The 17,643-nt window shown below is 38.6% G+C and overlaps 1 protein-coding gene across 5 annotated transcripts in view; it reads left to right on the top strand.

Annotated features, from left to right (window-relative positions):
* The first annotated feature begins 2,817 nt into the window (after positions 1–2,817).
* The window catches only part of KATNAL1 (katanin catalytic subunit A1 like 1), a 73,361-nt gene continuing 58,535 nt past the window's right edge, over positions 2,818–17,643 (top strand). The window contains exon 1 of one of the 5 annotated variants that reach the window (XM_032879987.1): positions 2,818–2,914. The gene's annotated coding sequence lies outside the window, so the exon portion shown is untranslated. Of the gene's footprint in view, positions 2,915–3,098; positions 3,291–3,367; positions 3,495–7,936; positions 7,967–17,643 lie in introns of those variants that run through there. The other 4 variants (XM_032879990.1, XM_032879989.1, XM_032879991.1 and 1 more) reach the window with 4 other exon arrangements.

Raw genomic sequence — 17,643 nt, 5'->3', positions numbered from 1 at the left:
TAGATGGATCAGGTGAGCCTATCAACCCTACTACAAAAACAGGTGTTCGGCTGATAGCAGATCAGTATCACCTTCTCCGGGAGTAAAGGAGACTATTTATATGCTCATTATGTATGCAGAGTTGTGATCTGATTGCTAGAGGTGACAAGTCCAGGTGTTGCTTCTTTAAGGATGTCATTATTGCTATTAAGTATTGACTCAGATTTGGTTCTGGATTTTATTGCTTGAAGGCCGTGATTACTTCTGCACAGTATTACCTAGGATCACAGAGACTTTAGTTTTTCTTTCTCTTAGACATCGGGTTCCAGCTACTGTCGAATGCTTCCTCATTTATACTGAATAGTTTTCATAATTGAAACCATTGTGCAGGTATCTTAGACAGGTCATATGCATAAGCTCAATATCTACCGAGTATACTTTGGGCTGAATCAAATAGAATGTGCAGATATATACGGAGCTGAAACCCATGATTTTAATAGCCAGCACTAGAGTTACTTTTGGGGCAAGTACTTTGTGTAGGAAAATACTTTAATGAACAGTTTACGAAGGGAAAGTAGTCCTGAAGGTATAGATTAGGAGACAGATATAACGAAAGATACTGTGTAAAGAGAGAAAAGAGGAAGAGAGAGAGATGGGACCAGGGAGATGGTGGTTAGTGCAGAGTTGCAGTTTTCTGCTGGGGGAAAAAAAAAAAAAGGGAGTTGGTGGATACCAATGCCATTGGGATACTGAAGGCCTTCCAAGACCAGGGAGTCCTAGGTTAGGTTATTGGCAGCCTTCATTTAAAACTCCAGTTGCTCCAAACCTTCAGAGGATCCTGCTATACAAACAACCAAAGAAAAGGGTTTGATTTCCAAGCTGTGTGTAGCAGGAGAGAAAAGAGTTGCAAAGGTGAGATATGAGAGTCCATGTGTTCAGAGAAAAATAAGAACTCAGAGCCAGAAATGACCCCGAGATTGTAACCGCCTCCCTCCCACTCTGGTGATGGGGGGAATGTACAATCTTGGAGAGAACATTGGCCTTTCCACAGGAGGTGGGAAAGGGACTTGAGTCTATTTCGACAAAATTTCTGTAGACAAGGTGACCCAGACTGAGAACTGGATGACATACACATAAGTAGCTTGCTATTTTAAATCACAATTTCTCAAGAGACATTTATTGGTAGAAAACGACAGAGTAATCCACCCCCCCACACACTTCCTCTATTTACTTAAATCTCTAGGTCTCATTTTCCACATTTGCAAAATCTGGAGATTGGACAACATCTCTGTGGTCTCTATTAGGGTCTACATTTCTAATTATAGTCTCACAGATGCAGAGAACAGATTGGTGGTTGCCAGAGGTGGGGGTGGGAGTAGTGGAGTGAAATGGGTGATGAAGGGAGTCAAAGGGTACACATTTTCTTTTTAAATATTTTATTTACTGATTTTGACAGAGAGAGAGACAGCTGAGACCTGGAACATACGTGGGGCGAGGGAGAGAGGGAAAAGCAGGCTTCCCTCCCCACCCCAGCAGGAAGCGGGATGAGGGTCTCCATCCTAGGACCCTGGGACCATGACCTGAGCCAAAGGCAGATGCTTAACGACGGAGCCACCCTGGTACCCCATACACATTTTCTGTTACAGAATAAGTCCTGGGGATGTAATGTACAGCCTGGTGACTAAATTTAACAACACTGTGTTGTGTATTTGAAAGTTGCTAAGACTGAAATTATTTTTATGTTCTTTTCTTGAGGTTCATTTACTCACAGTGAAATGTACAGATTTTACACGTACCATTCCATGAGTTTTGGCAGATGCACATGCCTCTATAACCGAAACCCTAAGCAGGATGTAGAGCTTTTCCATCACTACAGAAAACTCCCTCTTCAGTCACACCCACCCTCACCTCCAGGCTACCACTCCTGACTCTTATCACAAAGGAGTAAATAACTGAATGCCAGTCTTTGTTTTACAGCGCTCCACCAGTCTCCGTGCCTTTATTTCTCACAAGCACGGTGCGCTAGACATCATCTCCATTTTGCAGGTTAGAATGTTCAGCATCAGAGCGTGTAAGTAAACTGCCCCTGGTCAACAGCTACCCAGTGTAAGGGCAGGACGTGAACCGAGAAGCGGGTTTTAGACGCCCACGCGCTCAACCTGTCTCTGCGGCACTGCATCTCTGAGACGGGTCTCGGGAAGAGTCCATAAACGGTTACTTCGGAAGTATGACACATCAAAAATTCAGCCGAAATCAGTGCCACTTACAAGTTCTCAAACGTCCTTAATAATCCTTTAGGCCGTACGCATACGCCTTACTAAAGGATTCGTTTCCATCCCACTCCTCAAAGTGGCAGAAAGGTGTGAAAGATTGCAAATTCGGTTTTCCTGGTGAAAACCCCAGAAAGGGTGGTTCCGGTTCCAGAGCCAGCGAGGGATGCCCGCAAAGGCGGCGGGGGAGGGGCCGGACCGGACGACCTTTAAAGAGCCGGGCGCTGAGCCGCTCAGGCGCTCCTTCCTCTGACGCCATAGGCAACCTCTCAGAATAGAGCGGGCACCAACGCGCTCAGCCGATGGCACAGGACACGCGTCCTGCCAACCGGATTGGACGCTGCCGCGGCAGGGCTCAGTGGGCAGTACCCGAGTTCTGTTAGTCACTCGTCCTCCTCAATGTCACCGTCTCCCTCTTCCATACGCACCCTTACGCCTCCCTTCCCCCTCACCCGGGTGGGGTTCCCAGGCTCCTCCCCCGAGTGACTTAGCGCCTCCGCGCTCCCCCCACCGCTCGCTAGGCCTGCGGCTGCCATGGCAACCGTACGCCGCCGCCACCGCCTCTTCACGCACGTAGGGAACTAACGGACTCGGCGGCGGCGGCGGCGGCCGGTGCCCTACCCCCACCCGGACCGCCTCACCAACGGCGGGCCGACCTGCGGCACGTAAGTAATGGATCAGAGGGAGACGGGCGCAAACAGGAGAGCAGGTGGTGGGGTGTTCAGGTTGACAGCCACACCCGGTCTCCCGCTGCCACGGCAGTGCGGCGGCACGCATCCTGGGGCACCGTGAGGGGAAGTAGAGAACAGTGGGAGCGCGAGGCTCGCGGGGTATTATGGGGATTGTAGTTTAGCGGCTCCACAAGCTTGCGGCCTTGGCGGGATGGCCCGGACCGGCGAACTACAAAGCCCGGCGGCCCTGACCGTTGGGAAAGACCGATAAACTTTAAGCGGACCGGGCGAGAGAAAAATCTGTCTTTGTGGTGCAGGGGCTCTTGGGTGGTCGCGGAACTGGGCTCTGCGCTGGGAAAGGGAAGTGGAGGTGAGACTTGGGCTTCCCGCCCTGCCGTTTGACCCGCCCCGGCTAAGTGCGCTCGGCCCCACCCCGACGGGGCTGGGCCACCGCCCCGCCTGGTCTCAGGGATGAGCAGCCGCCCCAGCTGCTGGGCCTCGGGCCTGCGGCGTGTCTGACCCTCCCAGGTTGCTGCCTCTGGGTGCCGAACCGTATGTATGGCACGCATTTGATGTGAGACCCGAGAAACTGTTTTTGTTTTTGTTTTTTTAGACTGGCCTTTCTCCTTTCCCTAATACGTTTATTTCTAGGTATTTAATTATATTTATTCTTAAGTAGCTCAGAGGTGTTTGCATATTAAACCCATTAATAATTACTCAAAGGGCGTTAATGCTTAAAGATCAAGTGTAGAAATAGAGACCATGCTATTATATAGTAGCATTTTTTTTTTTTTACCGTTTTGCCTTTTGCATTTTATTTATTGAGGGTCAAGATTGCAAAATGAGTACACCTACACCCCCACTTACTAGCTTGAATATTGCCTACACATATTTTGATTCTATTTTGAAGATTAGTTTAACTTTAACTTCCTAGTTATTTTTTTTTCCTAGTGAATTTTAAAGCACAGACTTGTCTTTTTTTTATTTTTAGCAGTTGGTAGTAGTAATTATTTTCTTTGGTATTTCATTGTACTCAGAATTATTCAGGAGCATATTTTTAGAATGAAAAATGCCATGTTCTACTTAAAAAAAAATATTCTGCAGTACACCTTAGTCCTTAGAGTTTGCTCAGGTCCTGGTGGTAAGGAAGCCAGCACAGATTTAGAAAACCTGCCTTAATTACCCTTTAGAATTTTTTCAACAGGGAGATAACTGTCCTAGAAATTAAGTATTTTATATAATATCTAGAAAAATTGTTTATAGGACAGTGGGCTTACTTTGTGTGTGTTAGTTCTTTTGTTTTTTTTGTTTTTTGTTTTTTGTTTTTTAATTAAAGAGGGGGCAGGGGAAGGGGCAGAGAGAGAGGGAGGGAGAGAGACTCTTAAGCAGACTCCTGGCTTTATCGCAGGACCCTGAAAATCACAACCAGAGCTGAAACCAAGAGTCAGATGCTTAGCTGACTATACTACTCAGGCACCCCTGTTTGTGTTTTTTAAACAAGAAGACAACACAAGGCCACTACAAAATCCCTTTTCTCTATTACATTGAGGCGGATTGTAAATTTTACTTAAAGTACCATTTTTGTACAAGGAGTTGGAAAGTAAATTTTAAAAGACCCTTAGGAAAAAAAAAATTGAGGCCTTAATGGCATATAGTACAGGGGTTGGAAGCATATTATTTGTTTATTCAAGATTTGTTAAGAACCTATGATATTGTAGGTGTTATGCCTGGTAGTGGTAATAAAAATATAATAGAAGATAGTCTGTGTTCTGCCTGAGCAAACAGTCATGTTATCACAATAGGGATAGGTGCAAATTGCTAAAGGAGCCCAGAGTGGAAATAAACAGTAATATAACAATAGTATTTATTGAATACTTTATTTCAGTGAGGCACTGTACGGTATTTTGCATGTAGCCCATTATGCAATCCTCATAAAAATCCCTAGCTACTGTTACTTCAAGTTGAAGAAACAGACTTAGAGGTCTTGTTCAGAGTCCTAGCTGATAAGGTTTGAACCTGGGATTTCAACCGAGGTGGGTCTAATTTAAGTCATGATCTCAACCACTGATGCCATTCTCTGTACCCATTGGTAGAAAGATCTTGACCTATCTAAGGAGATTGGGGGAAGTTTCTAATATGTGACATTTGACTTCAGCTAAGTAAGTTGACTAACGTTTCACTGGGAGAGAAGGTGAGGAAAGTGACTTTTTTTTTTTTTTAAGATTTTATTTATTTATTTGACAGAGATCACAAGTAGGCAGAGAGGCAGGCAGAGAGAGAGGGGGAAGCAGGCTCCCTGCTGTGCGGAGAGCCTGATCAGAGGACCCTGAGATCATGACCAGAGATGAAGGCAGAGGCTTAACCCACTGAGCCATCCAGGTGCCCCTGAGGAAAGTGATTTTAGGCACGTGGCACAACAAAAGCAAAGGATAGATTCCAGAGTTTTGTGTTTGGAGAATCCTGGTCATTCTGATGCCTGAATCCTAGAGTACTTGCAATGTAGTTGGGGGAGAGGTTAGAAGAGAACTCGGTACCATGATTTTTTTTTTCCCCCACATAGGGCAACCATTGAAGAATTTCAAATGTAGTGTTAATTGGGTTTGTATTTTAGAATGGTAACTCCAGCTGAAGTTTGGAGAGGGGAGAATAGAGTGGTGTAGGGAAACCAGTTTTAGGGGAAAAAAAGGTACAATAGAAAAATGAAGATACATCTGAACTAAGCAGTTGAGGTTATGGTAGACAGGGATTGTAGAAGGATTTAAGGGATAAAATTGATATGACTTTAGCTGGGGGCTAGAAAGTTTTGGAACCCTAAAACAAATGATTTCTAATTTTCTGGCTAGGACGTTTGTGAGGATAGTGAAACCATTTGTTTGAGAGGAGGAAGAGCAGGGTTTTGTTGGAATTAAAGATAAAGGTCTGTTCAGTTCTGAGCATTTATTTAAAATTCCTGTGGGATATTCCTGAGGTAAGGATGCATTTGGATCTGGAGCTCAGGAGAGAGCATTCACGGTTGGAGGTGGGGATTTGCATGTGTGTAAGTAGTTGAAATTACAGGAGAGAGGGGATCAGCTCACATTGGAGAACTGCGTGGAAATGAAAAAGGAAAAGTTTTAATATGGAACTCTTGGGAAGGAAGAGCATTTTGGGTGTGTGTGCATGTGTGCCCACATGTGTGTGTTGGGGCAGGAAAATGGGACCATGTTTGAAAGGAAGTGGGAAAAGTGCCTACAAATGAGACTGAGAGGTTGGGAGGCAGAGAAGAAGAATCAGAGTGAGCATGCATTAACAAATGACAAAGGAGAGGAAAAAAGGAAGCAGGAATGGACCAGAGTATCTTGTGTCTCGGAGAGGGCAAGTAAAGTAAAGATTGAAACATGTCCAGTGGATTTGGTGGCTGTAAAGTATTTCTAAACTTCTTTGCAAAAATGAAGAGAAATGCGAGCATAGGCTACTTGAAAAACAAGATTAAAAAGTTTAAAAATTTTCCTTGATAATACATATACAAAAGAAAATAAAATGAGCTCCCCATGTAGTTGTCACTTTCCTTGAAGAATGAACACATAGCCAGTTTTGTTTCTTCTGTTACTCCTTCCTGCAAATGGATTATCTTAAAGCTAAACTCAGATATTATATCTTCTTATCTGTAATTATTTCATTATGTATCTTGAAAATTAAGGGTTTTTGGGGTGCCTGGCTGGCTCAGTCAGTAGAGTGAGCAACTCTGGATCTTGGAGTTGTGAGTTCAAGCCCCACGATTGGGTCTAGAGATTACTTAAATAAATAAACTTTTAAAAAAGAATTAAGGATTCTTAAAATGCTGTGATATTATGCTACTTACTTGACAGTACTTCCTTACTATGAAATTTCCAGGCATACTTCTCTTTTTAAAGAAGTTTGATTCTGAAGAAAAGAAACAGATGAGGCAGTAACTAAAAAGGGTTTGTAGGTTTTCTGTTTCTGTTTTTGTTTTTTTAAAGACCGATAGACTATTAGGGAAAGAGCCAATAAAGAGGAAATGTTTGCAGATGTAGAAAATAAAGAGAGGAGATAGCTGATAGAGGACTCTGAAAATTTAGGGAAGGATGGGATGAGGAGGGTGGAAGAATTAGTCTAGAATTAGTTATATTGTGTAAGTATCAACTAAGTGCCCACTGTGATCCTAGGCAGTGTGCTGATGTAGACAGGAGGAGAGAGGCACTGAAAAGGAGAGAAGTGAGAATATAGATAATTTATAAGTTAGAGAGTTCAAACTCATGATCTCTAAGAGGTCAATAGGAATCAAGGTCAATTGATGAGAGGAGATTGGGTTTAGGAAAGGAGAATGGGGGAGATTTGGAATAGCCACTGTAGAAAGCTAGGACGGGTTAAGAATGGTTTCGTCAAGCTGAGATTAGAATTCAGTAATTTTCAATGACAGCAAAACACAAGGTTGTGTGACTTCCACCCCCCCCCCCTTAAATTTCAATTTACTATGGGAGAGTTTAAAATACTAAGGAAACCTATAGCTTAATGTGTTACTAAAGAGAAGAGAATCCAGGCCAAGAACTTACGATTGAGTATTCTTAAACAACTTCATATTTGTTCATTTAACTGATAATTATTATCTATTTTGTATAAATATCACAGTAAAATTAGAAAGCTCCTATGGATCCTTTAGATTAGTACTTTATACTTTATTTTCTCAACATGCACAGTGGTATTCTTTTATAGAGAACATTTCTCCAAGGAACGTTTACTGACTGTGGTATAGTGGAAGGGGTCAGATACATCTGTTGTCAATTCTGGAACTACAGCTTATTTTCTATGTAATCACAGGCAAGTTTCCCAACCTGTCTCCTTACTTAAAAAAAAAAAAAAAAAAAAGATGGTAATACTATTTATAAGATTTTTGGGAGGAATAGGCAGTTTAACAGAGGTAAACCCAAAGTGCCCAGTGACTGAACACCTTTCTCTCCTCCCTCCCGCGTAGCAACAATGTGCCAGGATTGTCATATCTGTTTGACGAGAGACCTTGTTCTGTGACTACCTGATAATATTAAGCAGGTAGTTCAAGGCAGTAGGTATATTACAAAATAATGATTTGTTCTATAAAAGGATTCATCAATTATTCTTTTAAGTGAGGCTTCCTTAAATGCCGTAAAATGTTTTTTTTTTTTGTAGACCATTAATAATATTAACATCTTTGCCTTAGTTTCGTCTTCAGAGAAATTTGGAATTCTGCTGCATGATTTGAGATTCCAGTAGCCTAAATTTCTCTGACTATATCTCATTTCTGGACTGATTTATATTATGATGTCACTAATTTTGAACCTCCATTTATAAAATGGAAATATGTATATTTTAATGTACTCAGCATTATTTCAAACACTTTTTTCTCGTAGATAACTATACTCATATTTGGTAGGCCTAGTGAAATACTGCCTTAGAATACTTAGTAACTTAGGTGTATACAGGCATTAGCTAGAAAAATTTAAGGCATAGATTGTGAGAGGAGTGAAAAAAAAAACCCAAAAGGAGTGTTTTCCAAGGCGAGTTGTTTAATGTCCACTAGATGTCTTTGTTTCTTTTGCTATGGATGGTTTGATTATGGCCCTATTTGAAGGTATGGAGATGGAATAAATGACCTTTTAAGTCCCTTTCCAACTTTGTAATTCTTAATTACTCATCGTCCATTAATAATTGTTGACTAAAAGCTCCTGTTAAGCAGCCTGTTAGAAAGTGACTTTTATTTTTTGTTTTTATTTAAATTCCAGTTAGTTAGGGGCACCTGGGTGGCTGAGTCTGTTAGGTGTCTGCAGTTGGCTCAGGTCATGATCCTGGAATCTTGGAATTGAGCCCCCTCATCAGGCTCCCTGCTCAGCAGGAATCTGCTTCCTCTGCCGCTCACCCCGCTCGTGCTCTTTCTCTCTTTCAAATAAATAAATAAAAATCTTAAAAAAAATAAATTTCAGTAGTTAACATATAATGTGTTATGAGTTTCAGGTGTACAGTAGTGATTCAACACTTCCACACAGTAACTGGTGCTTCGCACAAGTGCATTTCATAATCTCCACCTGTTTCCCCCATCCTCCCATCCATGTCCCCTCTGGTGGCCGTAGGTTTGTTCTATGTAGTAAGAGTCTGTTTCTTCCTTTGCCTCCCCCTCAGCTTTTTCCCCCTTTGCTTGTTTTTTGTCTCTTGACTTCCATCTATGAGTGAAGTCATGGTATTTGTCTTTGACTTATTTCGCTCAGCATACTCATGTCATTTCAAATGGCAAGATTTCATTATTTTTTAAAAGTGAGCTTTAGTTTGAAATTATTATTCTTTCTAATTTTTTGGGTATGAAGATATTTTTTATAAATGCTTCTGTAACTTAGAATCATGTCTGTATAACTTCAACTTCATTTCATTTATTTCAGTAGCATGTTCTTTCATTCTCTTTGATTTCTCTGTACCCGTGAGTGACTTAAAACTTAAGTATCTTTTCCTTTCTGATGATTTTCCCTTCTTCCATTTTTCTTGGTGAATATGGGCCTTCCATATACATGGTTGTTTGCTAAATGGGGTAGGTGTTTGCTAAATAGTATAGAATGGATGATGAATGTATGAATAGATAGGATAATATTAATTGATTAAAGACTACTTGGTAAAGTAATGTGATGCAGACAGGGTTTTGAAAGGTTTCATGTAATATCATTCAAATACCTTGAAATTAAGGATAGTAGTATATAATTATATAGGCAACTGGAATAAAATACATTATTTCATCTCTACTAGCTAGACTTTTATTTTTTATTTTTGGATTAGCTATATAACTTTGAAGGAGTTGATGTATTTTGAAGGAATTTGAGCGGTAGAGTATGATGACCCAACAGTGCAGGCTCTGAGTTTAGACACATCCGGGTGTAAATCCAGGCTGGGTGTTTAAATTCTTTAAAGCCTCAGCCTCCTCTTCTATTAAATGGGGGTAACCATTTTTATTTAGTATGTGATGAGGATTAAGGAGATAATGACTAGACAGCCATTTTTATCATATTTCCTCATGTGGAATAAACATTCAGTGAATGTTATTTCTATGTTAAAAGGGTACTTAAGTACTTACGATAAAATATATTGTTTAAGCTGCCATCTTGACACAGAATGGCAGGTATAAACATTGTCGGCTGCCTCAGTGTTGTAAAGAATTGAGTACCTGGGCAGAAATTACTGTTGTGGCTACTGTTTTAGAAACTTAAGCTCTTAGGATGATCGCTTTAGATTCTTTTATTTTGTACGGACGGTCATTTGTCTGTTCCCTAAGCATTTGAGAAGTGAGCTTAGGTAAGGAAACACATGAAAAGACTTGGTTGCTACAACACTTTCCTGTTGTCTGAGTTTGTGACGAAGTCCTGTTCTCCATTATTCATGGCAAGCTACAGTCCTTGAGCATATAACCCATTATCAAGAAATAGGAAGTATTGTGGCTTTCAGAATAAACTGTTTTGGTGACTAGTATTCACATAATGGGTTAATTTATTGCTATTAAAACATAGTTCAAAATGCGGTAATTTGAGCAGTTGTGGTTATGTTTTTTTTAATTACTTGGATTTATAGCAGTCATTGTATGAAATAGACTGGACTTTGGCGATTTCAATAAACTTTTTTTTTTTTTAAGCATGTAGAGGCTGAACATTGGTAGAGTTCAACATGATACAAAATGCTTAAAATCAAGTCTGATTTGTTGTTTTGCTACCACAGTTCCAACTTGTATTATTTTGTTCACATCGCTGTAGTTGAGGCTGCTTCAGTGTTTTTGAAATAAATATTTCAGGAATTTGCAACTCATAGAAGGAAAAGGAACATTCTGAGAGAATTATGGAAGCGTGAGAATGAAAATAGCTTAAAGCAATATTTTTTAAAGCTTCACATACATTATAAGTATAACTGAATTAGATATCACTCGCTCATCCTAAAAAATTAGTTTGAAAAAAATGTTTTCTTTCTCATTTTAAAACCACAACTGTGGAGACAAAAGAATTATTTGTGATCTCTTAAGCAGTTTAGGCTACTTAGTATACGCTAGTTTTTGTTTTCCCAAACATGTGCCTTAGTCTTGGTATGAGATAAAAATCCAAGTGTGTTGGGAGAGAAAGCTCTGTGTGTGTGTGTGTTGTGGGAGAATGGTAGTTCAGAAGAGAAGAAAGTGTGGCTGTAGATGTAATGTAGCTGAGGAGAGATTGGAACCAGGATTTTATTTGATTCGTTAGGGCTAGATATGAGTCTTAAAGAGGTAAGTCATAATTATGTAGGACCAAATGAGACTTTCTTCTTGGTCTGAGCATGAGCTTGAACAGAGCTCTTCTCATTCTGAGCATGGAAAGCTCTTTGAGAAAAGAACTCTCCTTGAAGGTACTAGTTGGATCGTTCTGTATAGGGCAATATTACTGGATCAGTTCAGCAGTAAATACTGTAAGAAGGTGCTGAATTCATTTTTGAATACGTGATAATCTCAGAATAAGAGAAGTATTGTCAAGCATGACATTGCTTAAAGCAGTTCATGCCTTTTTTTAGATGTAACCAGACATTTTAAGTCCTAGAAACTTCTGGGGGCCCCTGAGTGACTCTGTTGAGCCCGAGGTCCTGGGATCAGCCATGGCTCAGTCTTCGCCATCTGCCCCTCCCCGTTTGTGTTTTTTTTCCTCTCTCTCTCTCTCTCTCTATCAAATAAATAACATTTTTGGAAAAAAAAATGTCCTAGAAACTTCTAATTTATAATAGAGGAGATTTTTTAGAAACCCCCTATATTTCAAGATTATGGTTAAGAGTAACTAAAATTATGGTACAGCTTCTAGGAATTTATTTCTTATTATTTTTTAATATTTATTTGAGAGAGAGCGAGAGAGCATGCTCTTGAGAGAGAGTGTGAGTGGGGTGGGGGAAGGGGGAGAAGCAGGCACCCTGCTGAGCAATCAGGACCTGAGCAGAAGGCAGCCACTTAACCTACTGAGCTACCCAGGTGCTCTGCTTGTGGGCGTTTATAATGAAAACTGGGTCAGTTGATTTCTTGTTATTTTTGAGAAAAAATGAGCTGCTCTAAACCTCTATATTAATGTTGAGTGTGGAGTAAAGATAATAGCTTACATTGATTCACTGCTCTTTATTTGCTAGGAAGGATGCTAACATCACATTTAGTCTTTAACTTTATGATGATAAATATTGTTTTCCCTATTGTATAGATAAAAAACTAAGGCCTAGAGAAATTACACGTTTGCCTGAGGTCACAACTAAAATTTTGTGGTGCCTACATTTATAATCAGTTTTTTCTGCTTGAAATTTTTATATTGCCTTCACACTTGAATAGTTTAGTTTGGTATATACTATTCAATGTTGCAGTTCCCCCACCCCCACCTGCCTTTAGCACTTCGAAGGTATAATTTCACTGACCTAGGTTTCCACTGAAACATAACTCTTGAAAAGTTAGCTGTCTTTTTTTTTTTTTCTTAAAAGCTATTGTAGTGTTTGTTTCTATTGCTTTTAACATTCTTTAGTTTTACTACCTTGTCTCTAGGTGTGGACTTATTTTTATTTATTTAAATAGTTATTGTCCCTAGATTTTGGAAATTTCTTAGTCATTCTCGCCTGGATATTTTCTCTTTTTTTCCTTTTGGAATTCATAATAGACATATCATGGACCATCTGTTTCTATTCTCTGCATTTCTTCTCTTTGCTTACTTACTTTGTCTCTAAAAGCTACATTCTGGACAATTTCTTCAGCTCTGTCTTCTGGTTTCTTGATTCTTCTTTTCATCTGTGTCAAATCTGCTATTTGCTTACTAGTTCATTGAGCTTTTAATTTCAATGACTTTTTTTTAATGCTAGAAGTTTTGAATCTTTTTTGTATCTATTCATTTTTAGTGCGTTTTCTATGCTCTTAAATATACTTATTTTATAGTAAATAATAGGTTATCATGTGCTTTAGATAATAACATTAATTCTGCTATATGTTGTACCATTTGACTCTGTCTTATGGTAGATTGTATCTTTTTTTGTGTCTTGAAGTTTTAGATCTAACCTCAGTGGAAATTCTGTGAGGCTTGGGAAAAGAATATATGCTGTACTTCTTTTTTTTTTCCGTGAAAAGTGCCTATGGAGAAATGAATAAATAAACAAATTTTAACATTTCCTTATAATGAGGTACTGCTCAGCAGCAAAAACATGCAACAACATGGTTGAATCTCAGAAGCATTTTCTTAATGAAAGAAACACCAGAATACACACTGAGTGATCTATACATGTCACATTCTAGAACAGACAAAACTATGGTATATGAACAGAAGAATACATCATGGGGGTAGAGACTGACTGCAAAGTGGCAGGAAGGAGTTTTCTGGGGTGATGGTAATGTTTTATATGTCACAGTGGTGGTGGATATGCAACTGTATACATTTTTCAAAAGAAATCCAATCCTACAACTTAATAAAAGTTATAGCTCAATAAAACTGATTTTTAAAGCTCAGGTAAGGGGTACCTGGGTGACATAGTTGGTTAAGCATTTGACACTTGGTTTCAGCTCAGGTTGTGATATCAGGATTGTGAGATCTTGTCCTCTGTTGGGTTCTGCACTCAGCATGGAATTTGTTTGAAATTCTCTCTCCCTTTTCCTCTGCCCCTTCCACTTGTGCATGTGCTCTCTATCTCTCAGATAAATCAATAAACCTTAAAAAAAATTTTAAAAGCAGGCAAAACTCATCAAGGATCCTTCTGGAGTGCTGTAAATGTTCTGTGTTGTGATGTGGGTGTTACCTGGATGCCCCAGTGTTAAAACTCATTGAGCTGTACCTTTAAGACTTTTGTACTATTATATAAGTTATATACTCCAATACGAAAATGCAAAAGGAAAAAATACTCTAGAGAAAAATCAGAATATAAATTGGAGAAAATCTTGAAGGAAGTTGAGCCAGAGGACAAAGAGATGGAAAATAAAAAGGGTAAGAAAATGGGAGGACCAACCTAGGGTCCAACATCTGAATGAAAGGTGTTCCAGAAAAAAAACAGAAAAAATGGAAAGAAATCATCAGTGGAATAATTCAGACATTTTCCTAAAATTAAAGACATTAATTTCTGGATTGAAAGAGTCCCAAATAGACTATTTCAAATATATCATCAACAACTTTTGAAAGCCTGTGTGAAAGAGAAGATCCCCCAGACTTTCAGAAAGGGGAACAACACAGGTGATACATAAAGGGTCAGGAATTTCAGTGATGCTAGTTTTCTGAACTTAACTGAAACCTAGAAGGTAATAGAGCAGTACCTTCAAAATTGTGAAGGAAAATTATTTGCAAACTAGCATTCAGTAGCTAAACTATCACTAAACTATGGAGGTAAAATAAAGGTAGAATAAAGTCTCAAAAACTCTACCTCCCATATATGAAAAATGTGTTCCATAAAAGTAAGGGAGCAAATCAAGAAAGAGAAAGACAGACCAAAATAAATAAAAAATAAATAAATAAATAAATAAATAAATAAATAAATAAATCAACATAGAAGAGGCAAAGGGACTCCCCAGGGTGAAACTGATACCAAGTTGAACAGTTTTGAAAAGTAGGTAGAGTGTCTTCCTTCAGAGCAAAGGTTAGGCTTGCTTATAGTCTTGGAAGAAAGTGATAGTATCTTCCTTTGGAACAAAGGATAGGTTCTGTATAATAGATTGGCTTCCCTAAACTGAGGATTCCTCTCCAGTAATGCAACCTACTGTATATGAGGATATCAGCCAGTCCATTGTGCATTGCCTTATGGCAACTGGGGCTTGAGGAACTGGTGCCCCCTCCCTCCCTATGCCTTGGGTTGTCTTCTGAAAGTTTTATAGTTTTAACTTATGTTTTGGACAATAATTCATTTTGAGATAATTTTTGTATCTGATATTAGGAGTTCAGGTTCAGGTTATATGGATTTCTGGTTGTTTCAGCACCCTTTTTTTTGGGAAAAAAATTGTCCTTGTTGACTTGCCTTGACAACTTTGTGAGAAATTAATTGGCCATATATGTATGGATCTATTTTTGGACTGTCTAATTTGTTCCATTGGTCTGTGAGTCCTTCTGTATGCCAATACTACACTGTCTTGATTGTTGCAACTTTATATTAAGTCTTGGGAATCAGATAATATAAGTTGTCTTACTTTGGTAAACTGTTTTGGCTATTCAGTGCCCTTTGTATTTCCGTATAAATTGTGAAATCAGCTTGTCAGTTTTTACAAGAAAGGCTGCTGGAATTTTATTTGGGATTGTATTGACTCTATAGATCACTTTCAAGAGATTTGACATCTTACCCTATTGAATGTATCCGTTCATAAGCATGCTCACACCTGTATATCCACTAATTTAGGTCATCTTTAACTTCCCTTAGACCGTTTTGGTTGTTTTCAGTATTCAGATCTTGCATGTATTTTGTTTAAACTTATCCCTGAGTATTTAATATTTTTTAGTGTTTTCATTTTTGATTTTTGTTTTCAGTTATTTATTATTAATAAGTAGAAATGCAGTTGATTTTTTGCGTTGATTTTTTTAATATTGACTTTGTGTCCTACAACATAATAGCTTTTGAGTTACAAAATAAATTTTGAGTTACAAAACTCACTTACTAGTTCTAGTAACTATTGTAGATTCCCTAGGATTTTCTCCATTCATAATCATGTTGCATATGAATAAAAGCAATTTTTTCCCCATCTGTATGCCTTTTATTTTTTTCTTTCTTACTTGATTGTGGTAGTTAGAACTTCTAGTTCTAATGTTGAATAAAAGGGATAAGAGCAAATATATGGGCCTTATTCTTTCTTCATATTGGGGGAGAGCATTCACTCTTTCACAGTAAATATGATTTTAGCTGTGGGTATTTCATTGATGCTCTTTACTGGGTTGAGGAAATTCTCTTCTTATTTTGCTGAGTTTTTATGAATGGTGTTGATTTTTTGGTCAAAGCTTTTTATGTATCTATTGAGATAATCTTATATTTCATTTCTAGTCTTCTAAAATTCTATTGACTGTTTTTTAAATGTAAACCACTTTGAAAAATGACCACCTTGAATTTTTGATATAAACACCTCTTTGGTCATAATGCATTATTACTCTTTTTATATATTACTGCATTTGACTACCTAACATTTAAAGATTTTTCTGTGTTCCTGAGTGGTACTTGTGTGTAAATTTCTTTTATATAATGTCTGGTTTTGGTAGCTGGATAATATTGGCCTTAAAATACAACTTGGTTGTTTTTCTTCCTCTTCTTTTTTTTCTGAGAGTTTGTTTAGAAGTGGTTTTATTTTTTCCTTAAATGCTTTGGGAGAATTCACTAGTAAAACCATTTGAATCTGGAGAGTTTGTTTGTTTTGATGGGAAGATTTTAAATTATAAGTTGCGGGGTGCTTGGTGGCTCAGTGGGTTAAGCCTCTGCCTTCAGCTCAGGTCATGATCTCAGGGTCCTGGGGTCGAGTCCCGCATTGGGCTCTCTGCTTGGCGGGGAGCCTGCTTCCTCCTCTGTCTCTCTCTGCTTGCCTCTCTGCCTACTTGTGATCTCTCTCTGTCAAATAAGTAAATAAAATCTTAAAAAAATAAATTATAAGTTGCATATCATTGATTGATATAGGACTATTCAGATTAATCACTCTATTTCTTCTTGAGTAAGCTTTGGTATTTTGTGACCTTTATAGAATTTGCCCATTAAGTCCTCTTTTGCCTTTTAATATCTCTAAAGTTTGTAATGTTAACCCCTCCTTCATTTCTGATTTTGTTAATTTGTGTTTTCTCTTTCCCTTTCCTGGTCAGTATTACTAGAGGTGTATTCATTTTAATGATATTTCTAAAGAACCAGCTTGGCTACATTGAAATTTTCTATTCTTCTGATTTCTGTTCTTAAATTTATTATGTTCTACTTCTTTTGGGTTTAATTTGCTTGCATTTTCCCAGATTTTTTTTTTAATTTTTAAAAGAAATTTTATTTATTTGAGAGAGAGCACGAGCAAGAGGGGAGTGGAAAGGCAGAGTGGGAGGGAGAACCAGGCTCCCTGCTAAGTAGAGAGCCTGATGTGGGCCAGTTCCAGGACCTGGAGATCCTGTGCTGAGTGGAAGGCACAGGCTCAACCATCAGAGCCACCTAGGCACCCCTTCCCAGATTCTTAAGATAGAAGCTGAAAGCAGGAGTCAGCAAATAACAATCTGGGGACCAAATCTAGCCAGCCACTTTTTTGAATGGCCTATGAACTGAGAATGGTTTTTTCATTCTTTTAATGGTTAAAAAAGTCAAAAGATACTATTTTGTGACATGTAGAACTTAAGTGAAATTCAGTTATCAGTGTCCATTAATAAAGGTTTATTGGAACACAGCCACACATATTACTTATGGCAACTTTTGTGAGTTTGAGTAGTTGGGACAGAGATTTTGCAACATTCTTAATGTTTTGTGCTGCTGCTTGGTGCACTATAATCACTGTTTTAAGTAACTTGCATATCACTATTCGGTGACCATTTACTTTATTATCCAGCACTTTACCCATCACGTTGAAACAAGAAAAGATGAGAAAAAATGGACTTGGCATATTATACTTCTAGAGTACCTTAGAGTATGGATTGTCAAATTAGATGACAGAGTATTGATTATTATGCAGTGATACCATAGCTGTGCTAAAAGATACACAGTACACACTGATATTACCAGACTAATCACTCATCAGAGTATTCCCATCTCACAGGAAAATAATGTTTGGAAAA

Source organism: Lontra canadensis, unplaced genomic scaffold (assembly GCF_010015895.1).
Source record: "Lontra canadensis isolate GAN:19392208 unplaced genomic scaffold, GSC_riverotter_1.0 scaffold67, whole genome shotgun sequence".
In the NCBI taxonomy this organism is placed as follows: Eukaryota; Metazoa; Chordata; class Mammalia; order Carnivora; family Mustelidae; genus Lontra; species Lontra canadensis.
The sequence above is the reverse complement of the archived record's forward strand: the minus strand, read 5'-3'. Positions and strand labels throughout refer to the sequence as shown.